Source organism: Pinus tabuliformis, chromosome 1_1 (assembly GCF_031772625.1).
Source record: "Pinus tabuliformis cultivar Carrire ecotype Pingquan chromosome 1_1, CPIR1, whole genome shotgun sequence".
In the NCBI taxonomy this organism is placed as follows: Eukaryota; Viridiplantae; Streptophyta; class Pinopsida; order Pinales; family Pinaceae; genus Pinus; species Pinus tabuliformis.
Window position 1 is genome coordinate 665,578,242 of NC_142297.1, and position 9,745 is coordinate 665,587,986.

The 9,745-nt window shown below is 40.3% G+C and overlaps 1 pseudogene; it reads left to right on the forward strand.

Annotated features, from left to right (window-relative positions):
* The first annotated feature begins 8,195 nt into the window (after window positions 1-8,195).
* Window positions 8,196-8,715, forward strand: LOC149215151 (4-coumarate--CoA ligase pseudogene; annotated as a pseudogene).
* The last annotated feature ends 1,030 nt before the right edge of the window (window positions 8,716-9,745 follow it).

Sequence of the window (9,745 nt, forward strand, 5' to 3'; positions counted from 1 at the left end):
TGCACTATCCAAACCTAAATCTCCATGTGTCATTTGCAAAGGGGACCACTATCATTGAGATTGTCCTTGCATCCCACGGATCTTAAGGGACTGGTCTCCCCACTTGCACAATCCGGTGTCCTCAACCTCTAATGATAATGTTGAAAGTACACCATCAACTAGTGAAAACAAAGCCACTGGACAAAAAGGAAGATCTAAAATTCCTTATAGACTGTGTGAAGGTGATCATCCCATCCATCGTTGTCCCTTCCTAGACTAAACTAAAAGAGTCTTGGATAACTGTCTTGCTTCACCGCTATGGCTTCCTCCTGGATACAAGAAACTCTTGCCGAGTCCATTACTAGTTGAGAATCCGACTGACACACCTTTGTGGTCGGTCGAAGCATCTATCATTGAAGATAAACCCTCTGAGTCCACACTGGACCAAAGTTAATAGGTCGAGACGGTAGTCGACCCAGTTTTGTCTTCAAAAGGTCTACCTTCAGATGATACAGTCACCAAAGAGAATGAGAACGACACCGTTCAAATTCTTTTCATAAACATAGACTCCGATGAACATTGGGGCAATCTACCCATTCCTTTACTACAGGAAGGAAGTTCGTCAAAGATGTATCCGGCCATTTGTTTGGTCCCACCTCCAAGCAACCTAGTTGTTTCCTTCGATTGGAATCTACTAGGCAGACCCTGTCTACCATCTAATGTACCATTCCTAATCATAGTACAAGATTATAGAATGGTCATGGTTGGTACTATCATAGATGAAAGGGCTTCTATGAGTATCCTTTCCTCAACTACTTGGAAAGCGATTGGTTCGCCATCGCTTCTACCTGAGATGCGAAATCTGATAGGCTTCGACAAAGGAACCAGTCGACCGTTAGGGATCCTTCCAAATTTGCCTATAACTTTGAGAAGGAAAACTGTTTATCTGAATGTAATGGTAGTCCAAGGACCTTTATATTACAATCTACTCCTTGGGCGTGACTATATTTATAGCATGGGAGCTATTGTCTCCTCACTCTTTCGAGTGATGTGTTTTCCGCATGAACGCAGAGTGGTCCAGCTCGTAGACCAGATTTCATTCCTCGGTTCACACATAGCTAATAGTCAAGTGCCATCCCTATCTGGTCTTTTTGCACAAGGAATTTCTCATCAATCTCTAATCTGTCCACCTAATGAGTGCGAGTGATTCGGTGATTATGATTGAAACCCAGGAGGCATGTGCCCTGGTCTGCTTCGACAGGAAAACCCTAGTTATAAGGTAGGTTTCCACGTAGGAATATGACTAGTTTGACACACCCGTCTGTTTAGGAAAATGGGATTAGACTGGAATAAGATTCCTCCGTCAGAGGGTATGCCTTTCTTGATAGAGCCAAGGAAGTGTTTTGTTTGCAAATTGAATGGTAACCTGGAAACTCTACTTCGTTATACCTGGGGGCATGCAAATCGTTTTGCATGCAAGTGAAAAGCAACCATTTATTTTCTTAGTTTGTAGGTTCTTAACCCTTTAAACTCGTAGGATTGGTTGTTCCTAGATTGCATAATGAAAGGATCTGGAGCAAAGTTTCGAATGGGGCAAGCTCCCTAAAAAATGAACCTATCGATGAGACATCCTTATTATATGACTGGCACGAGTAGTTTTACGCGAAGTTCAAGCTCGTTAAAAAATAAACCTAGCAATGAGCATATGTTCCTCTAGAGTTTAAGCTCATTAAAAAATGAACCCACCTTTGGTAAATAACCATTGCGATCGCATTATTATCAGCTTTTGAGCCTTGGTCATGTTCTCTCACCATGACCTCCACTCTTTTAAGTCGATCATATGCCTCCATTTGATTGCTTACCCCTTTTGAGGAACAGCTGCGACGAGTGATTCTATTAGCCATCTTCTTTACACTGCCATGATTGAAAAGTTCCAAACCTTACCTGGAACCAGCTGCTATCCAAAATCATCACTCGTTCCTCAAAAAACGAGTCTTCTTTAAGCTCTTTTCATCTGACTCGTAAAATATGAAAAGATTGTCGAGCAATTGGCCTCTCCAGCTCATTAAAGTGATTGGAAGTGCCATCCCTCCTCTAGATTTTAATATTTTTGGACCTGAGGGATTATTGCACAAAAAGATCAAGCGCTTGTCTTGTTTGGCTCGTTAAAACTATCGAAAAGTCATCCCTTTCGTATTATTTTATACTTTTTCGAACTTAAGGGATTATATTATGAAAAAGGATTACTGGAGTTTCCTTTCTGACTCTTTTCAGACTCTCTAAAATTGAAAAGGACTGAGTTATCTTTGTCGTTAAACTCGTTAAAACAATAGTGACAAACTTGTCCATGTAGACAAGAACGAGTTTCACTGTCGCTAGGCTCGTTAAAACATAGCGACGGGTTTGCCTGAAGGGAAAATTATAGAACAAGCATATGTTATCCTCCTCAAGCTTGACAAATATAAAGAGGTACTAGTCAGCAATGACTGGGGAAAAATTGGGAAGAAAACTTGAAGAACTTTATTGGTAGCAAGTCGCTCTTGAACATGACACTTTCACTCCATCACCATGATTGAGTCGGGTTGGGTTATTCCGTTCACCAGTCATATCACCATTGGTCCACCATACCATCCATCTTTGGGGTTAACGCTACTAATCCATTTCAGTGTTGCCGATATGTTCAAGAGAAGTCACTCAGAGAATTCACCAACCCAGCTTGTGTCTCATCCACTGCAATACCTTCACCCTTCATTCTTTCATGACCGCCACCCTGAACCTTGTATCATCAGATCGTTTTCACCTCCACAAAATCATTTGCTCTATTTCGTGTCGTGGATGTGGGATTCATTAAGGCCCTCCTACAACGGGTCACTTCTTGTCAACATCAGCTCATTATCCAAGAATTTGACTTAGGAACAACCCTTTCAGTACTTTGAAGCTTGCATGCCTCAATGGCAAGTTTCTCACTTCTAGCGACAGGTTTACATCAATGGCCTTCGACCGAAAGATTTTACGTGGTGTTCGATGTCAAGTCCCATTTTCACACCACGTGAATTGTACTACATTACCTTGAGGGTCATTATCATTATCGATGATTCCTCTCGCGCCTGTTAACAACTTACATCATTGGCTGGTAATTAAGCGATGTCTTTCCATGTTCGACTTCAGAACATCTTTTCACATGGAGCAACCTGTACTTCAGGTGAATATTGAACGAGCTTGAAGACCCCAGACAAGTTTCATCCATCCGGGCTGCGATATATTCAGGAAAATAAAGACATAAAATGTACATCATAGCTGCACAGATAATCATCCAAGCCAAAGGATGATGGCTCTACCAAAGTCATCAGTCTGCCATACAGACGGTTGTCTGTCTTATGTACATGAAAATGAATTTATAAAGCTGAGCATGGGAATGCCCACCTTAGCTAGATCATGAAAATATTATGAAGATAATGTATTGTATTGTATCTCATTACAGGTCACCTTCCAGTTCGAAAAACCTTGGATGCTCATGATAAAGCATTTCACCTGACATCAAAAGATTTACGACCTCATGCTTTAGGGGACAACTGTTATAGACATATTTGGGCATTGCAACCCCAATCACATATGTCCATAAACCAAGGGCTTCTAAGTCCCTAAAAGTGTTGTTTCATACCCTAAAGGAACAAGGTCAGCTGATTACATCATCTCCCAGAAGTTCTCCATGAAAAACTGCTCAGAACTGGTCAAAACTAGACCATCTCACTTGCTCCATGGTCAAAGTGCAATGCATCCAACCTAATGCACATGGGGGGTGCGATGCATACTGAAAAGCCCTTCTATGGGGTGCAATGGGCGAGAGTAGACAAATGGCAGAGACAGTTTGCAAGGTGGATGATCATGGAATCTTCCAAAAACTTCTCCTGTGACACTTGCCTCTCTGAATTCGCCCAGGGATGAGTAAGAGATCATGAAATCTCCAAGTGGAATTGAGAACTATCAGAGAAATGACACTAATCAAAAACCCAGAAGCTGACTCACCCACCTGCAAACATCTATATATGGATCCCTCATCCTAGAGATCCAGAGGCTGGAATTTTGCATCTTGTAAGGAAGTGTTGTTGGTTTCTTTGTGGAACATCATAGTGTTGGGTGATCTAGCTTTTCATGAGGTGAAGAAGGGCTTTCATGCTGGGAAGATGCCGCTGGGTCAGATCAACGGGTTGTAATCCTCTCTTCTACTACTTTTATCAATAAATCTATTTGAGTTTTCCTCCATATTCTTGTATGTCTGAGTTGATATATGCATTTTTATGGTCAATATATATATGATCTTATATTTTTTATGATTGTAGATCTCTATGCTTTGATGGTATTATGCTGCTTTGACTCTATAGGTGTTCTTTGAAGCGAGACAAGCGAGGAAGGAGTGGCAAAGATCTGTCAAAGGGGAGAGGAAACAAGCAAGGAGCCAAGTGAAAGACTGAGGTTGGTACTCTCTGCTTCTCTCTCATCTACTTCTCATAAAGGAAAATGCAAGTAACTTTAGTTTGTTTGTTTCTAAGATAGCTACCTGTCTTAGTGGGACTAGCAGCTCTGAATGGACACTAGTTTTCCTGATAACACCTACCTGCCCCATCGAAACCCTGCAATTTCCTAATTTCCTTGCTCTAACTGTTTGGCTCCTCCTGATCCAGCAAAACCATTCAAAAATAAAATCAAACCTTGTGCTACTATACTTAGCCTAATATCATTTTCTTGATCCAGTCATCTTGGCTGAGATCCTTACGGAGAGAGCCCTCTCCTGGCCGAGTAGGGCTAGCTACTTGGCTAAGCGTGGTTTATGGTTACCCCGACATTGCCTTCCTTCAGCCTGAGGTTCAATCTAGGTGATAACAGGCCCAATGAAGGGTCGGTGGAAAGTGTTGACTATATTCCAACAAATTGTTGCTTGGGGGAGTATGCATATTGTTGAGGTCTAGAGGAGCTAGTCCATCTCCCAGGAGAGTGCTTTCACTAGGGAGCTTCTTCCTGATCTTTTGGTCTAATGCTAAGCCCCAAAGCTAGATCTGCACATAGGTAGGGATTAGTAATAAAACTAAATCTATAATGCAAATCCTTGAAACTGGATAAAATTGAGCGAGAAAAATGGTTGCCAAATACTCTATAAAAGGTTAAATTTTTTAGGTATCCCAATCCAGGAGGAATGTTCCCCTCAAGTTGATTTTCTGACAGATATAGAAGGCTTAAATTTCCCAAGGAACCTAATAATGCAATAATCTCACATGTTAATCAGTTGTTTACGAGATTGGGGTTCGAGATGCATGGAATGTATGCAAGCTCATCAGGAAGAGGCCCAAATAGTTGGTTATTGCTTGCACTAAACTTTAAGAGATTCCTTAGTTGTCCAATCTATGTAGAAATCATTTTGTTGAACTGATTGTTGTCAATCTTTAGATATTTCATATTAATACAAGAGTCCAAGGGTTGCAAATTCCCACTAAAATTATTCGCAAATATAACCAACTCAAAAAAAATTCCTCCCTATGTAGATTTCTAGGTAGAGGGCCCTCAAAATTGTTTCCTGAAACATCGATCAGCCAAATATTAGAATGTGTACCCAATTTTTGTGGCAACCACCCACTCAACTTGTTATTAGAAAGATTTAGGGTTGTCAGGCTAACAAGAATTTCTAGTTGTTCATGGACAGGCTCATCAATCACACGATCTAGTCTCATGGATGCAATGTCGAAGTATCCCCATGCTAAACTATAAAAAAATTTGATTTCGCAGTCTTTTATTTCTCTGGAAGGTGATCCTTTCTCTCCTAACATTCAAGGTTGAATGAAGAACACTGAAGAAAACCCTACAAAGTTTGTTGGCCTGATGAAGGGTCGGTGGAAAGTGCCGACTGTCCAATAAATCGTTGCCTCGGGGAGTATGCACGTTGTTGAGGTCTGGAGGACCTAGTCCGTCTCCTGGGAGAGTGCTTTCACTGGGGACCTTCTTCCTAATATTTTGGTATAACCCTAAGCCCCAAAGTTAGATACGTGCATAGGTAGGGATTGGCAAGAAAACTATATCTATAATGCAAATTCTTGAAACGAGCTGAAATTGAGCTAGACAACTTACTGCCAGATATGTTGTAAAAGGTTAAATTTTTTAGATATCCCAATAGAGGAGGAATGTCCCCCTCAAGTTGATTGTTTGACAAAGATTAAATTTTCCAAGGAACCTAACAATGCATAAATATAACCTGTTAATTAGTTGTTTGCAAGATTGAGGTCCGAGAGGTGTGGAATGTATGAAAGCTCGTCAGGAAGAGGCCAAAATAGTTGGTTATTGCATGCACTAAACTTTAAGAGATTCCTCTAATTCCAATCTGTGCAGAAATCATTCTGCTAAACCAATTGTTGTCAATGTTCAGATATTGCAGATTAATACAAGAGTCAAAGGGCTACAAATTCCCACTAAAATTGTTCGCAAATATAACCAACTCAAAAAACATTCCTCCCAACATAGATTTCTAGGTACAAGGCCCTCAAAATCGTTTCTTGAAACATCGATCAGCCAAACATTAGAATGTATACCGAATTTCTATGGCAACCACCCACTCAACTTTTTATGAGAAAGATTTAGGGTTGTCACACTAACAAGCATTTCTAGTTGTTCACGGACAGGCTCATCAATCACGTAGACTAGTCTCATGGATGCAATGTCGACGTATCACCATGCCAAACTATAAAAATTCTGATCTCATGATATTTTATTTCTTTGAAAGCTAATCCTTTGTTTTGAGCGACTGGAGGGTATGTGTTTGTGGTTGCTTGTTTCCTTTTGTGGAGGGTTTCCTATGCACAATGTAGGTCCCTGTGCTATAAAAGAGTGGAACCAACAAATTTATCAAATCTATCATTCACGATGGACTACTGATATTGCCAAAGACTTATGATTCATGTTGAATAATTTCTTGAAACAAGGTGAAAACTCGGCTTGAATGGTTAAAACTCACCCAAAATTCTGGAAAACTTTCCTAGAAGTCATTGTGTAATTTGTTGGAAGCCAACAAAAATAACACTTAGGATAGGATGGGGTGAAGCCCACCTCAAGTAATTTTTTTATAGAAATAGAAATTGCATCAAGAGGTGTAATGGAATACCGAAAGAAGGAGCTGAGTATGTGGAAGGAAACTATCTCCTTGTCCTACATGTCAAGGTACATCATCAATTTTACCTTATGGGGTGCACAATGCCACATTGAAGGGGAGACCCTTTCTAACCTCCAGACCGCAGGTGTTAGAGTCGGCATAGTCATACCTTCGTCAGAGATCAAAAACTCTTTATTGCATTTCATTTTTAGGTGTCTCATTCCGTTCATTCATCTGCATTCCGTTAGGGGCACGCCATAATCTCACGAAAGGGTCTCTTCACTCGTTTCCCTCATGCCTTGTACCTGCTGGTTCATGTCTGTTCATCGAAGTTCATTAAATCAATTTTAAGTCATTTGCAGTCCTGTTCTAGTCTCTTGGTCAGCAAAGAGTCATTTCAGTCATTAGGTCTAGAGTTTCGTCTACAAAATGCTTAATAATGCCAGCAGGCCGGAGGGAGGTTTCAAAATAAATTTTCATCGCAAATTTCATCATCACAATCATTGATCGAGACTTTTTGAAAATCGTCATTTTGTACTTTGTAATAATTGCGATGTATATTTTCAAGGTTTTTCAGTTGAAGATGTTCAGGCGCAGCCCTGGTCATATTTTGCCGAAATCCTATGCCTGCTATCCCTGCAAAATAGACAAAGTTTCATCATTCAAGTCAAAACTCAGAGGAAATAAGTGAAACAGAGTTCATTTCAAAATGAGAAAGTGCCAAAAGTTCTGCAGCATTAGCAGGTGGGTTATTCAAAATCAAAATCAAAGCCCATGTCATAAATATATTTTTTGTGTCTTCATATATCATTCCCATACCAAGAGTTATCAAAGAAACAAAGACAAAACGATTAGGAAGCAAAACCGTGTTGAAGGCCAAAATTTTGCTAAAGATCACATACGCGGCACACTGGGCGTTGGGCGCGACGCACATAGCGTGCGTGGCGCATAGAGCCACTTTACACAGTTCAAATTTGAATGTGCGCGGCGCACTCACCAGGCGCGACGCACTGGGTTGTGCGCGCGGTGCACAGAGCCGACTCCCAAGTTTTTGCCATTGTTCTTAAATTTTTGAATTGTTTCCTCCATGCTCCAAGGTTATGGCATGATAGAGGCTCAGGTGTTAGCAATGGGTTTAGCTTATGCCAAGCAACCCTTCCCTGTGAAGTCCAACTCATGTGAAACAATGGTTCGAAATGCTGAAATGAAGATTGTTGATCTAAAAACCGGGCAGTCTCTCCCTCATAATCAAAGGGAGAAATCTGTATTCGTGGACCCCAAATCATGAAAGGATATCTTAATGATCCTGATGCCACCAGCAAAACATTAGAAGAAGAAGGGTGGCTACATACTAGTATTATTGGTTTTATAGATAGTAACGAAGAACTTTTCATAGTTGATCGAGTTAAAGAACTTGTCAAATACCAGGGATTTCAGGTGGCTCTTGCTGAGATTAAGGGAATTCTACGGAGTCATCCATTTATAGCTGATGCCGCGGTGACCGGAGAGAAACACGAAGTTGCAGGGAGATACCAGTTGCTTTTGTGGTCAAAGTCGATGGAGAGTGTTGCGAATCTTGTTGGATATGTGTTCCCCGGTATTAAAGGAGAAATTGCAACTGGAATTGGCGAAACTCTGTTTCCCTTCATTAAAGGCGAAATCTTCCTTCAAAGCTATTTTTATTAAAAAATTGGTTTTTATTCAAACGGCAAAAGGAAAAGTGAAAAGTCCAAGACCGAAAGCCTAAATTTAAAATGAAGATATCTACCATAACAGAGAAATAGGATTGGAGGCCTATTTTTGTCTTCAGTTATGATTCAGAGGGTCTACGCTATAGGTTCTGCCTCCTCATTGGTCATCAAACAAATTTCACATGTAACGCAGCTCTTTCTTATTTGGCTCTTGTTTTCTATCTTTAAGTTTTCAGTTCTTGAGCTGTTGTAATGGCTCCTCTTTCTGTCAATTTATATTCTGGCAAATTGGTCCTATTTATTGGAAGGGAAATCATTTGTAAAGGGTCTGAGTTCTGGGAGAAGTGTGGAAGAAAAACTCAGCACTTCACTGTACAGTTTGGCAAGGAAATTAATGAAATGATGCAGCTCTGATTCATGAGATCCACGTGGTATGAGTTTAGCATATGTCTCTTCTTTCTGTTTCATATGTATTTCGTTATGTTTTACCGTTCATTCATAAACATTTCCAGTTGAATGTTTTTAAGTAAGAAAGGTAGAATACAGTTTATATGCTCTGCCTTGTAAAGCATTCATACTTTGTGTGTCTTCTTCTATTTGAAAAGGATTCATGTGTTATGCCCTTTTTAGCTTCTCAACAGTCTTTCCACTCCATATTATTTCAATTTGATTGCTAAAATTCCTGCCTATCTTGCCCCATGAAATACTCTATGTCTTTGAGTTAATTTCTCCGCTCATGCTGTCCTTTGTCCCATACATCCCTGAAAATTTAGTCATTCATTAAATTATCTCTTTCATATTTATTTACTAGCCTAAAATTAGTATTCATTTTGAGTCATCTCAGACCCTATTGTTTATTTTTACTGAGTGTGACCCGGAGAGAGCCCTCTCCTGTCCTCGTAGGGCTAGCTATGAGGCTGAGCGTGGTTTGATGTGGACCTAG